Source organism: Hypanus sabinus, chromosome 5 (assembly GCF_030144855.1).
Source record: "Hypanus sabinus isolate sHypSab1 chromosome 5, sHypSab1.hap1, whole genome shotgun sequence".
NCBI classification, from domain to species: Eukaryota; Metazoa; Chordata; class Chondrichthyes; order Myliobatiformes; family Dasyatidae; genus Hypanus; species Hypanus sabinus.
This window is the reverse complement of record NC_082710.1, coordinates 99,632,708-99,657,257: the sequence shown is the minus strand read 5'-3', so window position 1 is coordinate 99,657,257 and position 24,550 is coordinate 99,632,708. Positions and strand designations below refer to the sequence as shown.

The 24,550-nt window shown below is 40.5% G+C and overlaps 1 protein-coding gene across 3 annotated transcripts in view; it reads left to right on the top strand.

Moving 5' to 3' along the window:
• gtdc1 (glycosyltransferase-like domain containing 1) overlaps window positions 1–24,550 on the top strand; it is a 373,767-nt gene that overhangs the window by 55,964 nt on the left and 293,253 nt on the right. For all 3 annotated transcript variants that reach the window (XM_059970257.1, XM_059970254.1, XM_059970255.1), the window contains exon 2: window positions 16,114–16,192. The gene's annotated coding sequence lies outside the window, so the exon portion shown is untranslated. The remainder of the gene's footprint in view (window positions 1–16,113; window positions 16,193–24,550) is intronic.

Below are 24,550 nucleotides of genomic sequence, written 5' to 3'. Positions count from 1 at the left end.
CTGTACCTCCTTCTGCAATTGGATCCTTGACTTTCTAACCAGAAAACCACAATCTGTGCATATTGGTGATAATAGCGCCTCCTCGCTGACGATCAGCACTGGTGCACCTCAGGGATGTGTGCTTTGCCCACTGCTCTATTTTCTCTATACCCATGACTATGTGGCTAGGAATAGCTCAAATACCATCTATAAATTTGCTGATGATAAAACCATTGTTGGTAGAATCTCAGATAGAGATGAGAGGGAACAGACACAAAATGCTGGAGGAACTCAGCAGGCCAGGCAGCATCTAATGGAAAAAAGTACAGTTGACGTTTTGGGTCGAGACCCTAAAGAAGGAAACGTTTTGGCCCAAAATGTTGACTGTACTCTTTTTCTATAGATGCTATCTGTCCTGCTGAGTTCCCCCAGCGTTTTGTGTGTGTTGGTTGGATTTCCAGTATCTGCAGATTTTCCCCTTGTTTGTGGCAATGAGAGGGTATACAGGAGTGAGATATACCAGCAAAATTTGGTTTGTCAACTACCATGTTTAAAAACCTCGATAGATGTGCCATGGAGAGCATTCTGACAGGCTGCATCATAATTTGTTATGGGGGTGGAGCTACTGCACAGGACTGAAAGAAGCTACAGAAAGTTGTAAGATTAGTCAGCTCGATCTTGGGTACTAGGCTCCGTAGTATCGAAAACATCTTCAAGGAGTGATGCCTCAGAAACACGACGTCCATTATTAAGGACTCCCATCACCCAGAGCATGCCCTCTTCTCATTGGTACTGTCAGGAAGGAGGTACAGAAATCTGAAGATGCACACTCAGTGATTTAGGAACAGCTTCCTCACTCTGCTACACGATTGCTAAAGTGAGATTGAACAATACCTCACTGTTTTGACATTTTTTCTGTTTCTGCACTATTTTTAATCTAATATTTATATGTGTGTGTGTGTGTGCATGTATATGTGTATACTTACAGTAATTATACTGCTGCTGTTAAGTTAACAAATTTCACGACACACTGGTGATAATTATTATTCAGAATCAGGTTTATTATTTGTTCCTGCTGAAATGAAGGGATATAATTGTGGAAGTATTAAATTGCGAGGGATTGATGGGCTGGATGTAGAGAGGCCTTTTGTCCAGTTGAGGTGTCTGGAACTTGGGGCACAGGCTTGGTGATACAGTGTTGGGTTTTTAAGGTTCAGCTGAAGTTTTTTTTTTGCTCAGGATTGCACATACCTGAAATTCTCTGCTTCAGTAGCTTATGAATGCTCAGTTATTGCATATACTCGAGACTGAGAATGACAGATCTTTAAAGAGGAGCAAGGGTTGAGTAGGAGAGATGATCTGGCATTTCGCCTTATTATATCTGCTACCTTCTACTTCAGTAGAGAAATTTGCTGTTAGATTTTGAAGCTAGATAATTTCATCTGTCAGGGCTGAGTATATCAGCTTTGTTTATAGATTTAGGTGTTGTGTTATGTGTTCCATAGTATGTTCTTGATCGCTACCAGCATGTACTGGTAAATACTTTCATTTCTCTTTACCTTTGGTATGATTTTTACAGATGCATTTTGAAGATGACCATTACCAATACAGGTGTCCTCCACCTTTACAAAGGTAGACCATTCCTATGAAACCTTTCTTAAGCCGAAATGGAGTAAAGCAAAGAACTATTAATTTGTATGGGAAAATTTTTCATAAAAGCGAAAATCCTCTTTGTAATGTGAAAACAGGTTACTAATGTAGGTCTTTTGTAAAAGCGAAGTGGCATAAAGTGTACATTCAAAAAGTGGGGGACACCTGTATGTAAGGTCAGAGTCAGAGCCCTTCATATTGTGGAGGGAGCTTAATGTTTCATTTGAATTTCTAAGTTTAAATCACATTTAAAAGTATATTACTGGTAATTCTGTTTATGGATCAAGAAGGGTGGGTGTGCTTTCAAACTCTAGTGGGAAACTTGGGGAGATCCTAGTGAGTGGGGAATTACTTTTTAGTGTTTCTGTCGACATTTATTTGATGGTGTGGTGTCTGCTGATTGTATACATGTTTTTTATGATATTTACAGGGTAATGAATCTGGAATGCATTGCCACAGATGGCTGTGGAGGCCATATCGAGTATATTTAAAGTCGTAGTTGATAGGTTATTGACTAATCAGGGCATCAAAAGCGATGGAGAGGAGGCAGGAGAATGGAGTTGAGAGAGAAAATAAGTCAGCCTTAATGGATGGGCTGAAAGGCCTAATTGTGTAGCCCCTACTGGTGAATGGTATTTGGATACAGCACCATTGCTGATATCCACAGCACTGATTTGGATACTTGACATCTTATGTTTGCTCATTATTGGTGGCATGTTATTTATTTTGACATTGAAAGGGTCCTAGCTTGAAACATAGAAGCTGTCTGACCTGCTGAGTTCCTCCAGCATTTTGTGTGTGCTGCTTTGGATTTCCAGCCTTTACAGACTTTCTGTAAAATGTTTGATTGGAAATAGTTTGTGCAGATACCGGAACATGCAGCAGTTCGTGTCGAGGACCTGAGACAAGCTAAATTTGTTCCTCAGGTGTCTGTTGTCCAGATCAGACTTGGAGCTTGAAGCTCGGCAATAATCTTTGTGAGGTGCAGCATCAGGCTTCTAACCCAGATTCACTCGAGGGTTAGGACATGGTTACAAAGCAACCATTGACCTTGTGATCTTTCTCAGAGCTGTCCTCAATGAGTTTTGCCATGTACAAATTACAGTCACAAGTTGAAGTTAGGCCTCAGTCAAGTTTGATTTTGGGGCTTATTAGTACAATAGCAAGTTGATTCTTCAGAGGATAATGTGTTCTTGGAGCATGTAAGTCATTCATTGTCTTTACCTTCCTGGTAAAGCCTGAGGCACGGGCATAGCCAAGCATACTCATTACTCTACATGCAGATACTGTACAACTGGTGTTTGTATTGGTAGCACGTTACTTATGCAGACATCTAAGGGTCTCAGCCCGAAATATTGACTGTTTACTCTTTTCCATAGATGCTGCCTCGCCTGCTGAGTTCCTCCCACATTTTGTGTGTATTACTTTGTTTTCCAGTATCTGCAGAATTTCTCTCGTTTGTGACATCTCAGTTCTCAATTGCTGGGAACTTCTGGATTATTTTAGTGCTGTTCACTATTGTGCCTTTCTGGATATTTCTATGTAGGTCTGATCTGTTTCATGTCATTTTGTAGTGCCTTTAGGATGATACCAGTTATAGATATTAGTATTGGGACAATCATACCTGTTCATGTTCCATAGTCTTTCAATTTCCTCTTTTACTTATGCATATTTCTTGAAATCAAATTTTCACTTACTGATTTCTGTAAGTTATGTGTGTTTGGAATGGCTGTATCCATTAAGTTGTTCTTGCTTGTTAATCCAGTAATATTATATATGTACAGTTATTATGCATTGTCCTAATGGTAATAATGGATCTGTATTAATAACTATTATTTTCTTTTGTATTTGCGCAGTTTGTTTTCTTTTGCACTTTGGTAGTGTCTGTCCTGTTGGTTGCAGTCTTTCATTTACTTTGTTTCTTGTATTTACTGTACGCCCACAAGGAAACAAATATGGTGACATACATGTACTTTGATAATCAATTTACCTTGAACTTTGTGAAATGTCATTGAGCTAAGCGGGGTTTAATGATCAGATGAAGTGTTAAAAGGTGGAAAATGTGGCAAAGTTATTCAAAAAGATAGCAGGGATAGGCCAGCTAAATAAGAGTGTTTTTTGTTTTAAAAAAAATGGGTTCATGGATTTCCATGGATAACAGAAAATTGTGGATTCCACTAAGGCTAGTAGCAAAGACGCTTGGGCTAATTTGATATTTGGTTCCTCTGGCATTAGAGCAACTTTTTATTTATTTCAGCTTGTATGTTTTGGTTTATCCAGTTGCACATCTACCTACAGTCCTGATCCCCAGTGTTCCTGATTTTGAAATCCCCCCCCCCCCCCACCCCCAATCTCTGACAACATGACCAGTTCCCAGTGTTCCTGTCCTTGACTCCATCTCTGGCCCCAAACCCCTGACTGCAGTGCCCGCTACAAAGCTATCCACATTCCTGAGCCTCTGTGTCCCCAGTCCTGATTTAGTTGTTACTCTGATCTTTGGTATCTCAGTACCTGCATGCACAAAGGAATTGCAGTTCATCTCATGGCAACCGCGATTCAGTGGTCACGACAGGAGACGGTCCTGGAAGTACACTCAGTGTTTACCACCCCAGCATTACACAGCTAACTTCATGGGTATGTGACAAACACAAGCAGATGCTGGAATGCTTAAGCAACCAGCAATTTGCGTGTTGTTCATGGGTATATGTATCTGTGGATAGTAAGTCAGCTGATAATCACGAATTATTGTAATTGTGTGTAACAGGTTTAACATCAGTGGTATAAGTAGGGGATGGTATCTGTGGGACAGGATTAATCTGTACATATAGTGGCAACAAATAATTGAAAAGAAAAAGAAACTGCTGGTGGAACTTAGGGCAAACAGCATCTGAGGGTTGAAAGGGATTGGCAGCTTTTTGGATCATGAAAAGGATAGTCAGGTTGATTTTCGCAACTGATTTTATTGAATTGTTCTCAGATAGTAAAGATTTTTGATCAATATAGTGCATTGATGCTACCTATATTAACTTCAGTTGGCCTTTGGTCCCTCTGTGGGAGGCTGATCCAGAATGTAAGAGCCTATGGAATTCATGGAAGTTTGGCACATGGAATCCAAAACTGGGTTGGAGGTGAGTGACTGAGGGCAATAGTTGAGAGTTATCTTTGTGCTTGGAAGCCAGCGTTCAACAGTGTATTGCATAATAGTGCTGGAGCCCTCACCATTTGCTTTATAGACTAACAGTCTGAATGTGAAAGTTTGTAGAAGAGATGATAATTGATAATATTTGAGGAGGATTGTCCACAGCTACAGAATGGCATTGATGAATTAGTAAAATGGACAGAAGGGTGGCAGGTGCAATTTAATCCAGAAAAATGTGTGAAGAGTTGGATTTATGGAGGACTAATAAAACATATTGAATGGTCGGACCTTGTGAAGTATTGATGAGCAATAGAATACTGGGGGAACATCTCTCAGGATCCCTGGAGGCAGTAGCATGGGTAAGCATGTGGCTAAGAAAGGTAGATGGGATATTTGCCCTCATTGTCCAGGGCCTGTAATATAAGAGGGAGGTTTTGGTGCAACCGTGTCAAACATTAGGTAACACCTGTGTGTCTAATTTATATTACCACAATTTAGGCCAGTTATTTTGGACAGGGTACAAAGGGAAGTCACCAAGGTGTTGCCTTGATTGGAGGACTTAATTTGAGGGGAGAGACCAGCGAGGCTGGGCTTTCTCTGGACCAGGGGTTCCCAACCTTTTTTACGCCATAGACCCCTACCATTAACCAAGGGGTTCTTGGACCACAGTTTGGAAACCCCTGCTCTCGAGTGAAAGAAGCTGAGGTGTGACCTGGTAATATGTAAGATTATGAGAGGGATAGTTAGAATCTTGCTCCCAATGGTGGAGGTATAATGGAAAGAAAAGTTAACCAGTTGAGAGCCTTCTTTAAAAACTTTGAAAGATTTATTTTTGCAAATATGACATGAGTGGTGTTTTATGTGCTTAACAAAAGCCGCAGGCCATCCATTATGAACAGCACCAAAAACAGCTGCCTTACACTTAAATCATTTTATACATACAGTGGCATGCAATAGTTTGGGCACCCCTGGTTGAAATTTCTGCTACTGTGAATAGTTAAGTGAGTAGAAGATGAACTGATCTCCAAAAGTCATAAAGTTAAAGGTGAAATATTCTTTTCAACATTTTAAGCAACATTAGTTTTTGTTTTTTTTTTTGTTTTCTATGATTTTAGAGTGAAAAAAAGGAAAGGAGCACCATGCAAAAGTTTGGGCACCCCAAGAGATTTGAGCTCTCCAATAACTTTTACCAAGGTCTCGGACCTTAATTAGCTTGTTAGGGCAATGGCTTGTTCATAGTCATTATTAGGAAAGGCCAGGTGATGTAAATTTCAAAGCTTTATAAATACCCTGACTCCTTAAACCTGGTCCCAACAATCAGCAGCCATGGGCTCCTGTAAGCAGCTGCCTATGAAAATTAAAATAAATGATGTTTTTCAAAGCAGGAGAAGGCTATAAGAAGATAGCAAAGTGTTTTCAGGTAGCTGTTTTTTCAGTTCGTAATGTAATTAAGAAATGGCGGTTAACAGGAACAGTGGAGTCAAGTTGCAGTCTGGAAGACCAAGACAACTTTCTGAGAGAATTGCTCATAGGATTGCTAGAAAGGCAAATCAAAACCCTCTTTTGACTGCAAAATACCTTCAGGAAGATTTAGCAGACTCTGGAGTGGTGGTGCACTGTCCTACTGTGCAGTGACACCTGCACAAATATGACCTTCATGGAAGAGTCATCAGAAGAAAACCTTTCCTGCGTCCTCAGTACAATATTCAGCATCAGAAGTTTGCAAAGGGACATCTAAACAAGCCTGATACATTTTGGAAACAAGTCCTGTGGACTGATGAAGTTAAAATAGAACTTTATGGCTGCAATGAGCAAAGGCATGTTTGGAGAAAAAAGGGTGCAGAATTTCATGAAAAGAACACCCCTCCAACTGTTAAGCACGGGGGTGGATTGATCTTGCTTTGGGCTTGTGTTGCAACCAGTGGCATGGGGAACATTTCACTGGTACAGGGAAGAATGAATTCAATTATATTCCAGCAAATTCTGGAAACAAGCGTCACACCGTCTGTTTAAAAAAAAAGCAGCTGAAGATGAAAAGAGGATGGCTTCTACAACAGGATAATGATCCTAAACACGCCTCAAAATCCACAATGGACTAGCTCAAGAAGCACATGCTGAAGGCTTTGCCATGGCCCTCACAGTCCCCTGACCTAAACGTCATTGAAAATCTGTGGATAGACCTCAAAAGAGCAGTGCATGCGGGACGGCCCAAGAATCTCAGAGAACTAGAAGCCTTTTGCAAGGAAGAATGGGCAAAAATGCCCCAAACAAGAATTGAAAGACTCTTAGCTGGCTACAGAAAGCGTTTACAAGCTGTGATACATGCCAAAGGAGATGTTACTAAGTACTGACCATGCAGGTTGCCCAAACTTTTGCTTTGGGCCCTTTTCCTTTTTTGTTAGTTTGAAACTGTAAAAGATGGAAATTAAAAAACAGTCTTGCTTAAAATATTAAAGAAATGAGTCATCTTTAACTTTATGCCTTTTGGAAATCAGGTCATCTTTTACTTGCTTAGCTATTCACAGTAACAGAAATTTTGACTGGGGTGCCCATACTTCTGCATGCCACTGTATATATCTTGGATGCTTAGGACTTTTACACAGTACTGTATTTGTCAATGTTCAGTGTTTGTAAGTCTGGGAGAGCAAAAAATATTGAGAATAACAAGGTTGGCGGGGTGTGGGGCAGGTGGCAGTGAGGAGTGATGGGAGTAGAGAGGTGGCGCAGGTACAGACACACCTGGCCCTGAGACACCAGTCAAGGTCATTTGATTCCAAACAATTGGCTTATTGATCATTACAGAATGGCTGTCTGGTGCCTCTTTTTCCCTCCTGTTCCTGTTTCCCCGTTCCCCTGTTCCCAACCATGATTCACCTCTCGTTGCCCCCGTCCCATTCTCAATCCACAATAGAGACCCATATCAGAATCAGCTGTAACATCACTCTCCTATGTCATAAATTTGTGTTTTTTTTGCGACAGCGGTACTGTGTAGTATATAAAATTACTAAAGTTCTGTGCAAAAGTCTTAGGCCTCCTAGCTATATATATATCTTCCTAAGACATTTGCACAGGTCTGTAGATTATATGTAGCCGGGGCCTCACCACCCAGTCCTGCAGTGCCCGACTGGTCATAGACTCTTAACACATAAACAAGTACCTTTTTTTTCCTAACACTTGCTTCCATTCATTAATCAATCTTTAGTACATACTGTTATAACAACTTCAATCTTATATAGTCTAATTTTGTTTAATTTCTCTTTGGCACGCTATAAAAGGATTTGTGGAATGTGAATCACACAGTCTCACTGGCTCCCTCTTTTTTGAGTTACAGACTAAAAATCTGTTGGTCAAAATAAATCCATGTTGACTGTTCTAGATACAGATGTTCTCAACCTAGGGTCTACGGACCCCTTAATGGCATTGGTTCATGGTATTAAAAAGATTGGGATCCCCTGCTCTAGAACCAGGTCAGAAGTTAAAGGAAGATGTATGATTTGATCTCTTGTTGGCTTCGAGTTTTACCTGTGTTGGTTGGCGTTGGAAGATTTTTCTCGGTGGGAGTCATGTGTTCCTCTTTTATCACGATGAGGCTGCTCTCAGAATGGAAGAGGAACAACTCGTTTCCATCCAGTTAGCTTCCAACCTGATGGCATGAGCATCGATTTCTCCTTTTAGTACTTTTTTGTCCCCTTTCCCTTTCCCTCTTCTATTCCCCACTCTGGCCTCTTAGTGCTTCTCACTTGTCTGTCCCCTCCTCCTTTCCTTTCTCTGTGGTCTACCCTCCTCCTCCTATCAGATTCCTTCCTCTCCAGCCCTTTACCTTTCCCACCCACCTGGCTTCATCTATCACCTAGCTAGTCCTTCCCTTCCCCACACATTTTTATCTCCCCTCTTCCTTCCTAGTCCTGAAAAAGGACCTCAGCCTGAAATGTCAACTGTTTATTCATTATCATAGATACTGCCTGATCTGCTGAGTTCTTCCAGCATTTTGTGTGTGTTGCTCAGGAATAGACTGTGTAGTTCCTTGAACTTGCTCTGCTATTTAATGTGATATTGGCTCATTTGGTCTTGGCCTTAGCTCCACTTTATTATCTTTCCCCTCATCCTTGACTCTTGTTGCTGCCTGTTTCAGCGATGGTATAACAGTACACAATCTCGCATTTACACCAGCATGGTTAGGGCGATGCATGGCACATGATGTACAAATGTCATTCACACATGTTTTGATGGCAGCTGTAAATTAGTTTTTTTTTCCCTCTGTGATCTGCAAATGACTTGAGCTATTTGTGTAGAAGCAGGCTTTCATGAAGCAGGTGAGGCGTGCTTCAATATGAAGAGGGTTGTTAGACCAGGCCCCTGGCTATCTTGTTCAGCACAGGGATCCTAACAACTTTATCGACAAAATACTAATAGTCAACCTTCATTAGGCCTGTGGCTTTTTGCCATCAGAAAATTCTTTCTGTGGAAACTGCAGAGGAACAGTGCAGATACAGAATCTAATTACAAATGTTAAACCAGAGTTGCTGGTAAATATATAAGATTGAGATCTCTGCAGTTCTTTGCGTGAAAATTGTGCAAAACTGGTGATGCTACTTGCCCAGTAGATTAGGTTTTGCACAGTTTGTGTATGTACCCTTGTATTTGTGTCTCCCTGCAGTGCTAGTGGGGGTTGCATTTTATAGGGGTTTTGTGCAGCTGGCATTGGAGGTAATATGGTCATTATTGGAGAAAAGCTCAGAGCAGGGTAGGGAGGGTTGTAGTTTCTGTCAGGGAATCTTGGAATTGTAGGTTCAAGGGTTTATTTGGATATTCGGGCAATCATGGGACACTGGGAGCAGAATTTGGGCCCTGGCCATGGAAAGCAGGGAAGAGGTTACTAAGCAGCAAATGCTGGGAAGGGTGTTTGATTGGGTGACGGCGAGGGGGAAGTAGAAAGCTTAAAAGGGTGAGTGCAAGCTGCTGACAAGAAGCTCCACTGGACCACAACAGTAAGTTGTACAGTCCTAATATTGATGCCTGTTTTGTTTAGGCCTGTTTCTGCTTTTGCGCCCTGCAGTGGTCCGTTTGATTTGAAGGCCACACAAAGACTAAAGAATTTGGAAGTGGTATCAAAAATATGCATGGGCTGTCAATTGATGTCACGGCATAAGTCCAGATGCTACGGACTTTAGATCCAGTTGTGATATGATGTGAAATCTGTGCAATTGGTAGCTCCTTGCGTTCATAAAGAAGGAAGTTGCTGTATAAAAAGTAACAACACACACGAAATGCTGGAGGAACTCATCAGGTCAGGCAGCATCTAAAAACAGCAGACTTTTTGGGCAGAGACTCTTCATCAGATCAGAAAGGAAAGGGGAAGATGCCAGAGGGGAGATTTGATAGAGGTATATAAAATTATGTTGGGTATAGATAGAGTGAATGCAAGCAGGCTTTTTCCACTGAGGCTAGGGGAGAAAAAAACCAGAGGACATGGGTTAAGGGTGAAGGGGGAAGAGTTTAAAGGGAACATTAGGGGGCCTTTCTTCACACAGAGTGGTGTGAGTGTGGAATGAGCTGCAGATGAAGTGGTAAATTTGGGCTCACTTTTAACATTTAAGAAAAACTTGGACAGGTACATGTGTATGGAGGGATATGGGCCGGGTGCAGGTCAGTGGAACTAGGCAGAAAAATGGTTCGGCACAGCCAAGAAGGGCTAAAAGGCCTGTTTCTATGCTGTAATGTTCTATGGTTCTAATGAAAAGAAATGGTGGGGAGAATGGATGGAGTAGAAGCTGGAAGGTGGTGGGTGAAGCCTGGTGGCTGGGGAGGGAGGAGGAGTTAAGAAGCTGGGACGTGAAAGTGATATGCGAGGAGAGTGGACCATGAGAGAAGGAGGAGCAGCACCAGGAGGAGGTGATAGGCACCTGAGGAATGGAGGTGAGAGGAGGGTCAGAGTGGGGAAATGAAGAAGAGGAAAGGGGGAACAGGGAAAAATTACCAGAAGTTGGAGCAATTGATGTACGTGCCATCAGGTTGGAGGCAACCCAGACAGAATGAGGTTTTGTTCTCTCCTGTCTGAGAGTTCCTTTGGATTTCTGGGGCAATTTTTCCAAATCTATGCAACGCTTCCACGTGGGTTAAAAGTTGATACACTTGATCTCATTTCTGTGCAAAATAACTGATGATTGTTAAATTGATGCAATGTAGCATAGCAGTAGTGGTCTGGACTAAATCCATCCAGTTTAAGCAGTAAAGCAAAAATGTTTTTTTTTTAACAATGCTAAACTATTTGTCATTGTGTTTGAAGAGCAATCCTCTTATCTGTGGAATGCAACAAGGTCAGAGTTATGAGAAACAGTTTAAAGTTCTGGAATTTTGACTGAACAGGGTGGAGGGGAAGATGGGGCAAATTTCTTAGACATTATTTAAGATAATTGTGTCAATCTTTACCTATACCTTTGTTTTGTCAGGAAGCTGATTTGTATATGTAACTAAGAGTTGGAATTGGTTTATTATTATCACATGTACTGAGATACAGTGAAAAGCTTGTTTTGTGTATAGTTCATAAAGATCCGATCACTACACAGAGCTTTGAGGTAGAACAATGTAAAATAAAGTGTAACAGCTACAGACAAAGTACAGGTGAACAATAAAGTGCAAGATCAAGGTAGATCTTGAAGTCAAAAGTCCTGTTTATCGTTCTATAGTCTTCTAACAGTGGGGTAAAAGTAATCCTTCCGTTTGGTGATAAGTACTTTCAGGCTTTTGTATCTTCTGGCTTATTGAAGGATATACTGTGCACTTAGTGGCCACTTTAGTAGTAGCTGCCTCCTGTACCCAACATAGTGGCCACTGAGTGGATACGAGTGGTCTTTTGCTGCTGTAGTCCATTCCTTTCAAGGTTTGATGCATTATGTGTAGAGATGCTCTTCTGCACACCACTGTTTTAATGTGTGCTTATTTGAGTTACTGTTGCTTGAACTAGTCCGGCCATTTTCCTCTGACCTTCATTACCAAGGTGTTTTCATCCACAGAACTGACGCTCACTGGTTTGTCTGTTTTTTGCACCATTCTTTGCAAACTCTACAGACTGTTGTGTGTGAAAGTCCTGGGAAATCAGTAGTTTCTGAGATACTCAAACCAGTTTATGTGGCGAACAGTTATTCCACAGTCAAAGTCACTTGTGTCACATTTTTTCCTCATTCTGATGTTTGGTCTGAACAGCAGCTGAATCTCTTGACCATGTCTGCATGCTTTTATGCATTGAGTTGCTGCCACAGGACTGGCTGATTAGATATTTGCATTAATGAGTAGGTGTACAGGTGTACCTAATAAAGTGGCCACTGAGCGTATTGTAGTTGTATTGGCTGTAATGAAACTGAATTTCCCTCGGGATCAATAAAGTATGTCTGTCTGTCTGTAGCCATAAACGGGTTTGTGTTCAATGGGCTGAATGACTTTTGTTCCTGTACTCTGGGAAGGTTGTAACAGAACAGGCTGCCAGCTGTATGGACTCTATTGTAATGGTTTACCAACCTCCAACATTGCTGACTGCTTATTTAATGGTTTGTGATTGTTAGTTTTAATATGAGTTGCAAAGACAACCAAACTGCTAAACCAATATTCTTGGGTTTCCTTTGTTTGTATACCTTTTAAAATGCTCTTTAACCATCTCAATTTTTTTTTAAAGGCATTTAAACTGATATATGATTTGGTATTAAAATAATAGTATGTGGTTCTCTTAATATAGAGTGGCACAGTAACATAGTGGTTAGCACAGTGCTTTACTGTACCAGTAATCCAGGTTAAATTTCTGCTGCTGCCTGTAAGGAGTTTGTATGTTCTCCCTGTGACTGTGTGGATTTCCTCTGGATGCTCCACTATCCTTCCACATCCCAAAGACCTACTGGTTGGTAGGTTAATTGGTCATTGTAAATTGTCCTGTGATTATGCTAGGATTAAATCAGGGATTGCTAGGTAGTGATTCGCGAAGGGACACAAGGGCCTTTTCCGTGTTGTATCCCAATAAATAATAGGGTGTTACATGCATGGATCCAGTCTATGATGATTACAGGCAAGCCTCTGCACTGGTGCATTCATCGGAAATGTTTTAAGAAAATTAAAGCTATTTAAGAAAAAATTCAATATTTTCTATCCTTTTTAAAACAGTAGATACTTTTAAACGGTGATTTTTGTTTTTGATTGATGACATTTGTCAGTTCCTGGTAGGTACCTGCCTTGAGGTGTTACCAACTACAGGCTTGCCTGCTTGACTGTTTGCATTTACTGTGCTCTATCTGTTCCCAGTGCGATTAAAGACCAGGGTGTGTATGACTAGCAAGCCCAGGGGGAAATGGAATGAAGAAAAAAATTGAGTTAGTTTGTAATGTGTGGATACAGCAAAATCTTGTAATGCATCCCAAAAGTGCAGAGCTCCTTGTGATATTCATTTCATTGATGTTACATCTTTAAAGAGATGCAAGAGTAACCAAATTCAGCTTAGTAATGATTTTGACCTTAACTATGGGACTTATTCACTTTAGGTTTTTCTTTTCAGAGAATTGAGGCATCATTTCTTTGGTATGAATGAACATAATTTGCTGCCCATTACACCCCTGGTGTTTAGAGCGGCAGTGAAGTCCTCCATCTCTGGCAGTGTTCAGGATGTCAGTAGCTTCCTCTCAGTTTTTACTACTGTCAGTCATGCAAGTCATGTATGGAGACTCAGGAATACCATCACACTCAGATGCAGAGAGATTCTTGATTGCTGTTTCCATACCAATTCTGTTCTACCAGTCAGGGTTGTTGGCGCTGAAGTAGGAGGACCGGTGGTCCTCTTAGTCTGGCCTCTACCCTTTGACCTGTTTTACATGAGTGGCCCTACCAAGAGCCAAAGCAGAAAGCCCTGACTCCAGCCAGCATGACTCTCTGGGTCATTTAGGCACACAAGCCTTCAACCACAACAAGGTTGTGTTGAAGGATGAATGAACGTCAACATGCTCAATTCTGAGGTTCCTGTCATTTTTCTTTCGGGCTAAGAATATAATGTTTTTCAAGATTGACATTATAAGATGCTCTTATCTTGGGTTGCAATTGCAACGCTAAACACGAGAGGAACTGACAGACTGATGTAGCCTTCATACATTTCCGTGAATGTCATCAATCACCTCTCACTGTCAGTAAGAAGTATTTAAAAAGCTGATGTTGCCATATTTGTTGCTTTGCGACAGACTCAGTTCTTCCTTTGCAACACACTTGAAACAACCCTCCATTATTCAGATTGCCTTTATTTATAGTTGGCTGAATTTCAGTTATGGTTTAAAAAATTATATATTCCAGTTTATTCCATTTACTTTAATGCAACTAGTGGACAATATCCTTACAATTGGGACTATCAACAAGGATAATTTTATCTACTGTAACTTCTTTCAATAACGAATGCTCAGTGTCCAATGTAAATTGCCCTCCAGAAGAGGTTTCATTTTGAAGTCTTTAGAATGACCATATTTTACAGCAATATCGCCATTTTAAAAAAAATTGTGCAGTCATTTGGCTCAGCCAATGCATACTATTATTAATGCTGAACCTTAGTCTTTCACATCTGTCTTCAGTTTAATCTCTTTTTGTTTCCTTCACTCTCTTTTGCTTGTCCAGCCTCTACTTTCTAAACCATTCTCACCATCCTTTTAGTAAAGTGGTTGCTTCTGAACTCCCCATCAATATTCTTAATGTTTCTTAATTATTCTTGTTTAATACCTTTAACTTTGTTCTACTTCACAAATTAAAGCATTTTTAATGTACTCATTCTATTCAAACCTTTAGTTACTTTGTAGACCTCTTCTACGTCTCCCCTCTGCCTTCCTTTCTCAGCCGAAACGTGATCTAGTCTTTCATTCTTCCATGCTGCTCATTCTATTATTATGTCAAGGTTCAAGTTTACTTTTCACGTATATCTTGATGCATGCAGTGAAACCCAAGGGTGTGCCGGTGGCAGCCCCCAATTTTGGCCACACATTTCAATGTCGACATGGCACGCCCACAATGCTCAGCAGAATAACACAGAACACAACAAAACAAAGGAGCAATCAATAAAACAGTAAGAGCAAAACACACCACATTCACCCCTCCCACCCACACAGATACACAGTCCTCTAACTCCAAGTCTTCAGACAACTGTGGACTCTGACTTGGACTTGGAAGTGCAGATGTTGTTTTTGCAAAACTTGCCTGCATTCCTCCAGTGCCTCTATATCCTAATGTAATGTGATAACCAGAACTCCATGCACTCATAATAAGAGTTGATACATGGTTATTATAACTTAGTATCTTTCAAATTCCATTCTTTTGCAAATACAGCTAGTTCTTGGCTGCATTTTCTTACAGCTTTGGAAGTCAGTGGTGTGACTTAAAGATTGGTGTATTTTTCTTTGATCTATCTTCTTTCTTTTCTGCACTTTGATTTATACCTGCCACATAATAAATTATCTCCTTGTTCTGCTCATCAAAATATATTTGTATACCTTTCCGTCTTGGTAGCCTCCAACCTGCTGGCATGAATATTAATTTCTCCAGGATGCTGCCTGACCTGCTGAGTTCTTCCAGCAATTTACGTGTATGTTGCTTTGTATGCCTTGAACTTGTCTTTGTTGGACTTCATTTGCAAATTTTATTTGCTTATCTTGCAAGTTTATCAATGTTGTTCCCTAGTTCTTTCTCCACAATGTCAGATGCTTCTTAGTGTGCTTGTCAGCAGTTCACTAAAACTTTGGTAATACATATGACTTTATGAATGTAAATAAGTGCTTTAACCAACTCCATATAGAACTTGAGAGGTCACAGTGCCTGGGATGATTCACGGGTTTGGTCATGAGGTGTGTTACCCATTTTCCTCAAAAAAAAAACAGTCGTGTGATTCCTAATGTACTGCCATTTTCCATGACACACTTTTCAGCAGCCACGAATGTAAGCAGAATTTAGAAAAATAATTAGCTGAGAAACACTTGTTAACTTTTTAACCAAAACATGTATTATTTTTCCCCCTTCTGCAGGAATGACTAAGAAGCTCACAGTATGTTGCATACTTTTGCCTCTTTTAGAATGGTTTAGCAAATCCTGTGAAGTAGAAATGTTAATATTTAAAGAGAAATCATTTCCATTGATTATTGGTACCTGTGTATCTAAAAAGAATTGGGGTCTTTCAAATGCTGAGTAATCATTTGTGATTTTCTTTAAATCAATACAACAAGAGTTCAGAATTCCTCTATTTTGTTTACTGAATCTCCCATGTCTTTGCATTATGAAAATATTGATATTATTTATTAATATGACATAACCTCTAAAGCTGTTTGTTTTTCTAAATCCCCCAGTCTGTTTGTGCTTGACTGCCACTTTCCCGGGATTACCTCTAACATTTCAACTATATCTAGACCATCACACACAGGCCAAGTAAGGCAATCTTCTTACGTTTCAAGTAGATAGTTCCTTTTGTGTATCCTAACATTTAACAGTTTTGTATTTCATTTCTGTTGGAAAATTTAGTTTTTATTTTTAAATCTGTCAACAATTGAACTAAAATCTACTTACTCAAAACCAAAACCTAAGTGAAAGGTTATCAAAGTTCAAAGTATTTATGTCACCGTATACAACCCTGAGATTAATTTTCTTTTGGGCATTCACAGTAAATACAAAAAACATACAATAGAATCAATGACAAGCTGTACACAAGATAGACAACAAACTGTGCAAATACAAAAAAGAAAAAAAATAATAAATAAGCAATAAATATTGAGAACATGAAATTAAGAGTCCTTGAAAGTGAGTCTATAGGTTGTGGGAATAATTCAGTGATGGGGGTGAGAGAAGTTATCCCTTCTGTTTCAAGGATAGGTCAGGTCAGGAACCGAAAGGTTGAAGGTATGTAAATATTCCTGAATCTGGTGGTACAGGACTTCAGGCTTCTGTACCTCCTCCCCGATGGATCTTTTGCACATTGGTTGGGTTGTAATAACTGTTCCTTACCTGGTGGGTTCTGAGGCTCCTATACTGTACTAAGTGCACAACATTCTATTTTATCTGCCATAGATCACACCTACAAACAGGTGTTCTAGGTGAAATTGGATCAAGCACTTCAATGTATGATCCATGCTGGTGCACCTGACTGCCTGGCGCCACCCATGTATCTGATAATACTGTATTACCTGCTGAATCCCATTACTACTTTGTGACACTCATTTTCAACCTACAATTGACATAGAACGGAATCTGCAGAACAGGGAATAACAAGTTTAATGGGATGGTAAATAAATTTGGCATTTCTCAGGAATCTTTGGTAACAGCATTTTTGCTAATTAGGTCAACGGCTTTATTTTTTTGTCTAATACCTTCCTAAGCCCAGAATTGTCCTGGATGAAGCCTGTCTTTGCATTGTCTCTGGCTTTATAATTCTTGAAGTAGTAAGTTGGTTATTGGGCTAACATAAACAGCTATTCCAATGGAGGAGCCAGTGTATTGGCATGGAGCAGAAGCCTTCCTGGCCTGGCGGTTAGAGCTAACTCCTCACTGAGATGTGGCTGAGACTCGGATGAATGTCCTCTGCTTTTGATAGCTGATGGAGAGTGGCCCTCAACTGATGACAAGACTGGGTTTACTTCAGGGGAGAGTGAGTGGCCAGAAAATTGGGGAGAAGCCACTGGTGGAAGTAATGGGGAGAGAGGGTGGAATTCTGGGATTCAACAAGGAGGAGAAAATGGCATGGGGAGGATAGGGAGATCAGTGTGGAGTGTGTTATGTGTTAATTTGTTAGACCAAAATCATTGTGTCCTTTCTGGGTTGGGTCCCAGGGGACTAGCGAGTAGCTGATGTTCATTATTGAGGAAAGGAATTGGGGAAAATCCCGGAAACTTACTGATGATCGGCCTCCTGTCAGTAATGAGTAAGGTACTGGAGAAAATTCTTAAGGATAGGATTTATGAGTAATTGGAAAACCACCACCTCATTAGAGACAGTCAGCATGGCTTTGTGTGGGAAGGTGTGTTTTATTAACTTGATTTTTTTTTGAAGGGGTGATGAAGGTTATTAAGAAAGATAGAGCTATGAATGAGAAAGATAGTGTAGGCTGACAGGCAGGCGAGGGTAGCTCAAATAACCTCATGTTGCAACAATGGTGTGCAGAAGAGCATCTCTGAATGCACAACATGTTAAACCTTGAAGTGAATGGGCTACGTAGCAGAATACCACACCAGGTTCCAACAACAAAAGACCACTCAGTTGTTGAGTTGACCACTCAGTGTTGTTCCAACAACACTCAGTGGACACTGTATTAGGTACAGAGGTACAAAGAGTGTCCCGAAGAGATTTTCCAAGATGCTGCCTGGGTGAGAGGGCATGTGCTATAAGGAGAGGTTGTGCATACTTGGGTTGTTTTCTGTGGACTAGTTGAGGCTAAGATCTGATTGAGGTTTCCAAGAACATGAAGGGCATAGCTAGAGTAGATAACCAGCATCTCTTTCACAGGGTTGAAATATCTAATACCAGAGGGCATACATTTAAGGTGAGAGAGGGCAAAGTTCAAAGGAGATGTGCAGGGCCTGGGGTGGTAGTTGAGGCAGACATGACGGGGATGTTCAAGGAGCTTTTGATAGCTAGGCATATGATTGTACATGAAGTGGATGGATATGGATTTCATGTAGGCAGAAAGGATTAGATTATGTAATTACTAATAATTAGTTTGGCACAGCATTGTGGGCCAAAAGGCCTGTTCCTGAGGTACTGATTTATGTTCTTGTGTTGTGGGTTGAAGGTGAACAAAAAATACATTTTGGGAGATCATATATATGAGTAAGATGCACACAGTACTCTGCAGAAGTCCTGGGCACATACATTTCTTCATCTTGGAAACGCATTGATTCTTTCCTGGAGAACTGTTCTACAAACACTAATTGCTTCCCAATACTTTGCCAAGCAGTTATTAGTTTGAATGTGACCAACTTATTCAACCACTATAGTGTCCCAATGGTGCCCTCTCTAGTTTTCGGGAAATTATTATTTTAACACACCCTATAAATGACACTATTCATGCAAACAATTGCAACAGTAATTGCTGGGTGGGAATCGGATTCAGAGTAGATCCAAAACTGATGTGAGATTGTGGTGGAATTGGTTTATTATTCTCAAATGTATTGAGATACAGTGAAAAGCTTTTGTCTTTGAGCCATCTAGATGGTTCATGCCATACACTGATGTAGTAGAAAGCAAGAATTGAAGGCAGAATCTAGTCGTACAGTGACAAAGGAAGTGCAGACAGGTAAACAAACAAAATACAAGGGCCACAATGTGGTGGATTGAGAGTGTATATGGTTTATTCAAGAGTCTGAAACACCAGGACAGAAACTGATATTACACTAATACAATCTATATTATATCTATACAATCTATATATATAATCTATATTAATGATATTACGCTAGTACAATCCGCAATCAGAACTGGAGTTGGACAATTGAGTGTTCAAGGCTGGTATAAAATGATTCTGGTTGTCAGGTATTAAATATAAGTCAACCCAGGAAAAACCTAAAAATCTTTCAATCTATCTAATTGCTCCCCAGCCAAATTCCAATCGTATGTCTTTTTGAGGAAAACATGAAGTAATAATTCTTGAGGTCTCTCTCTCAAGTGTTCCTCATGGCCAAATATCCTTTACCATCTTAAGACATTGTTCTACCTGCATTACTGTGCAAAAGTCTTAGGCACATTACATAGCTACGGTGCCTAAGGTTTTTCCGCAATACTGTATTGTTCAGTACGGGAGCATCATTTGTTGTGGAGCGGAGAGTGAGTTTATAAATCTGGCAGGAGCTAAGAATGTTGGGAAAGGTGAGGGTGGAGCGCTGTGGGAGGGGTGAGGTATAGGTGGGAGAGCAGGAGTGGGGTTGTGCAGGTACAGACAAACCCAGCCCTGAGATGCCAGGTAAGGTAATTTGATTCTGAACAATTGGTTTATTGATCATTACAGAATGTCTCTCTGGTGCTTTCCACTCTGTCCTTTCTCCCTTCGCCTTTTTCCAACCATGATTCCTCTATTCCTGCACCCTTCCCATTCTCAGTCCACAGTAGAGACCAATATCAGAATCAGGTCAATGATCATTCACATATGTCAAGAAATCTGTTTTTTTTTAACGTGACAGCAGTACAGTACAGTACAATACATAAAATCACTACAGTATTGAAAAGTCTCACACTCTGTTTCTCACAGTATTGTATGCTTGGATTGAGTTTGATCAATTGTGTGTGTTGAAGTTTTACAGCAGGTCCTGGTCTCCAATTGTCTTGGACCTCCTTGTGATTGCATTAAGACCTTGTTCTGTGAGCACTATGTGATAAGTTGTGTGTAACATCTATCTGACGTCAAGTATATCACCTATAGTCATCTGTGAAAGTAAGTTATCATGAAACCCAAGGGACTGCCTAAAGAAGAAGCAGACACGGGTAGTCATTTGGGGAAGTCCAGATGATACATAAAATTCCCTTGAATTTTGTTTTGCAGGTCCACCTTTGCTAATTATAATGAATAAATTATGCATGATGAACCCTCAGTCCGGTTAGTTGAATGGCTTGCTGTAACGTGGCGCCGCAGTAGTGAGCACGAAGCCATTACAGCTCACAAAATCAGAGTTTGGAATTCAGTTCTGGTGCTGCCTGAAGTTTGTATGTTCTTCCTATGACCATGCTGGTTTCCTCTGGGTGTTCCAGTTTCCTCCTACAATCCAAGTATCTGAAGGTAGATAAAGGGGAACCAATAAATGTGGTGTTTTTTGGTTTTCCGAAGGCATTCAATAAGGTGTCATATGAAAAGTTCAGAGTAAATATCTTACTGAAGTATGTATGTGTTACCGTATGCTACCTTGAGATTCATTTTCTAGCAGGCATCTATAGTAGAATAGAACAATACATTAGAATCAATGAAAAACTACACACAAACAAAATGTGCAAACCAATACAAATTGTGTTGATAAAAAATATAAATAAGTAAATAAATAATACTGAGGATGCAAATTGTAGTTGAGGTGAGTGAAGGTATCCACACTGGTTCTGGAAACTGATGGTAATAACTGTTCCTGAACCTGGTGGTGTGGGATGGAAAACTCCTTCCTGATGGCAGCAGTGAGAAGAGAGCCTGGCCTAGAAAGTGGGGCTCCTTGATGATGGATACTACTTTGTTGTGGCAGCACACCTTTATAGATATGCTTTATGGTGGGGAGGGCTTTGCCTGTGATGGACTGGGCTGTGTTCTTCACTTTTTGTGGGCTTTCCATTCATAGGAAGTTACTGCGCACAATTTGAATTTACATTGTGTCTGTGCTATATTACCCTGAATGGGGATGGCTGATTCACAGAGAACAGACAATTGAAGTAAATTCTTAATTTTCAGATTACCAATTGGTAATTAATGGGCGGCTGGGGCCTCAGCCATTTTACTATCTATATTAATGATTTGGGTGAAGGAATTCACTTACCATAGATGATTTCTTGATCAGTTAAAGATCCCTGCTTTACCGAACTGTGAGAAAGGTTAAGAAAATGGGAAAGAAATTCTGATAAGAGTGTAATACAGGAAAATTGAGATTTATTCCTGAACTGGGCATAATGAGAGAGGTTAAGCAGGTTGAGCTTATGAAAGTGGATCATTGCCTGGAGGTGGGATAGATGCAGGGAGGCTGCTTCCCCTATTCAGAACTGGGTGTAGTTTCAGAATAAGGTTCAGTTGTTTAAGATGACCATGTGGAGTGATTTTAGCCTCAGAAGTTTGGGATCCTTTGGCGTTCTTGTCCTAAAACACTAAGGCATTGGTTTGCAAACCTTTTAATGTCATGGATCCCTACCATTAATTGAGATGTCTGTGGAACCCCCATTGAGAACTCCTGCATTAAGGAGACAGTCATTACATTTATTCAAGGCAGAGGTCAATAGACATTTGAACTCCAAGAAGACAAACTGTGGAAAAGATGGCCACAGCAGAGTAGCAGATAGAGTGGTGCTATTACAGCTCAGTGTCAGCCTGTAAGGATTTGCACCCTCCCTCCCCCCTCCCCCCCCATGAGCATGTGTGGGTTTTCTCTGTGTGCTCCAGTTTTTTCCCATGTTCTGAAGAATTACCAGTTGGTAGGTTAATTGCTGATTGTAAAGTGACCTATGATTAGGTGAGTGTTAACTCAGTGGATTTCTGGGCAGTGCGGCTTGTTGGACCAGAAGGGCCTGTTCCATGCTGCATCTCTAAATAAAAGAGTTGAGGCTAAGATCGGATAGGATCAACCGTGATCTTGCAGAATAATTGAACATAGTAAACCTGCAGCATAATACAGGTCGTTTGGCTCACAAAACTGTGCCGAACATGTCATTACTTTAGAACTATCTGGGCTTACCCATAGTCCTCTCTTTTTCTAAGCTCCATGTATCTATCCAGGAGCCTCTTAAAAGACCGTATTGTTTCTGCCTCCACCACCGCTTCTGGCAGTCCGTTCCATGCATTCACCGTTCTCTGTGTTTTTAAAAAAAAAACTTACCCCTGACATGTCCTCTGTACCTACTTCCAAGCACCTTAAAAATATGCCATCTCATGCTAGCCATTTCAGCCCTGGGAAAGAGCCTCTGACTATCCACACGATCAATGCCACTCATCATCTTATACACCTCTATCAGCTCACCTCTCATCCTCCGTCACTCCAAGGAGAAAAGGCCGAGTTCACTCAACTTATTCTCATAAGGCATGTTCCCCAATCCAGGCAACATCCTTGTAAATTTCCTCTGCACCCTTTCTATGGTTTTCATGTCCTTCCTGTAGTGAGGCAACCAAAATTGAGCATAGTACTCCAAGTGGGGTCTGACCAGGGTCCCTTACAGCTGCAACATTACCTCTCGGCTCTTAAACTCAATTCCACGACTGATGAAGGCCAATGCACCGTATGCCTTCTTAACCAGAGAGTTGACCTGCATAGCAGATTTGAGTGTCCTATGGACTCGGACCCCAAGATCCCTCTGATCCTCCATACTGCCATTATATTATATTCTGCCATCATATTTGACCTACCAAAATGAACCACCTCATACTTATCTGGGTTGAACTCCATCTGCCACTTCTCAGCCCAGTTTTGCATCCTATCACTGTCCCACTGTAACTTCTGACAGCCCTCCAAACTATCCACAATACCCCCCAAGCTTTGTGTCATCAGCAAATTTCCTAACCCATCCCGCCACTTCCTCATCCAGGTCATTCATAAAATTCACAAAGAGTAGGGGACCCAGAACAGATCCCTGAGGCACATCACTGGTCACTGACCTCCATGCAGAATATGACCCATCTCCAACCACTCTTTGTCTTCTGTGGGCAAGCCAATTCTGGATCCACAAAGCAATGTCTCCTTGGATCCCATCCCTCCTTACTTTCTCCATATGCCTTGCATGGGGTACCTTATGAAATGGCTTGCTAAAATCCATATACACTACATCTACAGCTCTACCTTCATCAATGTGTTTAGTCACATCTTCAAAAAATTCAATCATCCTCGTAAGGCACGACCTGCCTTTGACAAAGCCATGCTGACTATTCCCATATTATAATTGACATATTATTCCTCTCCAAATGTTCACAAATTCTGCCTCTCAGGATCTTCTCCATCAACTTACCAACCATTGAAGAAAGGGTTTTTTGGACGGAAGTATAGATCCTGATTTGCCAAATAATGTTCTTATTTTTTTAATGTTGTAATTACATATGTTGCTGCAGTTGCCTTCCAAGGGGAGTGTCCATTTAAGGATCGATGGCCTGTTTTTTTTCATTATTGTGAAACAATGAATTGAGAGCTAAATTGATGGGGTCATATCAGGAATTGTCTGGGTTCTGTTTCAGTGCTTGTTTCACTCCACACTTTAGCCAATTTTACTTTTTTTTTGAGTAGAGTGTGGTTGTGCGTTTTGCTTAAAAAATATATATAAAACCTTATTTCTAGAAGTGATCTACTTCCATGAACTGAAAAGACATGCCATACATTTCTACCATATATACTTTCCACCATCAAATTAAACGATTCTATTCCTACCTTCTGAAGTAGTGTTGGAATTTAAGGTCACATCATTGGTTTGTAGGTGAGAGAATATAATGCGTCAACAGTTTGATGCAGATAAAGTTAAGAATTAGGAGAAGGCCACTTGATCATTTATCCTGCTCTGCTAATTCATAAGCTCCTAACAACGTTATTGTACAATCAACTATTGTCTATCCACAGAAGCCTGCTACCGCTCTGCTTATTATGTATGTATCTATCTCTGCCTTTTAAAAAAAATAAAATTCAAAAACTCCTCTTCCATTGTTCTTTGAGAAAGGGAATTCCAAAGGCTAGCAACCCCCCAAGAGAGAGGAAAAAAATTAAGGCCTGAATTGTTGACTGTTTATTCATCTCCAAAGATGATGCCTGTCCTGTTGATTTCCTCCAGCTTTTTGTGTGTTGCTCTGGATTTCCAGCATCTGCAGAATCTCTTGTGTTTTGGTAAACAAAAAGCTCAGAGAGAAAAGAATCGTATCTTTTCCCTTAAATAAATAGCTACCCCTTAATTTTGAAACCATAACTCCTACTTCTAGATCCTTCCAGAAGAGGAAACATCCACTCTATACACATCTTGTTAAGATCACTTACGACCCCATATATTTCAATTATCTTCTCTCACTACTCCAATTCATATAAGACTAGCGACTCCCAATATTTTCTGATGAGAGAACCTGCATATTCTCAGTGTAGTTCTAGCACATATCAA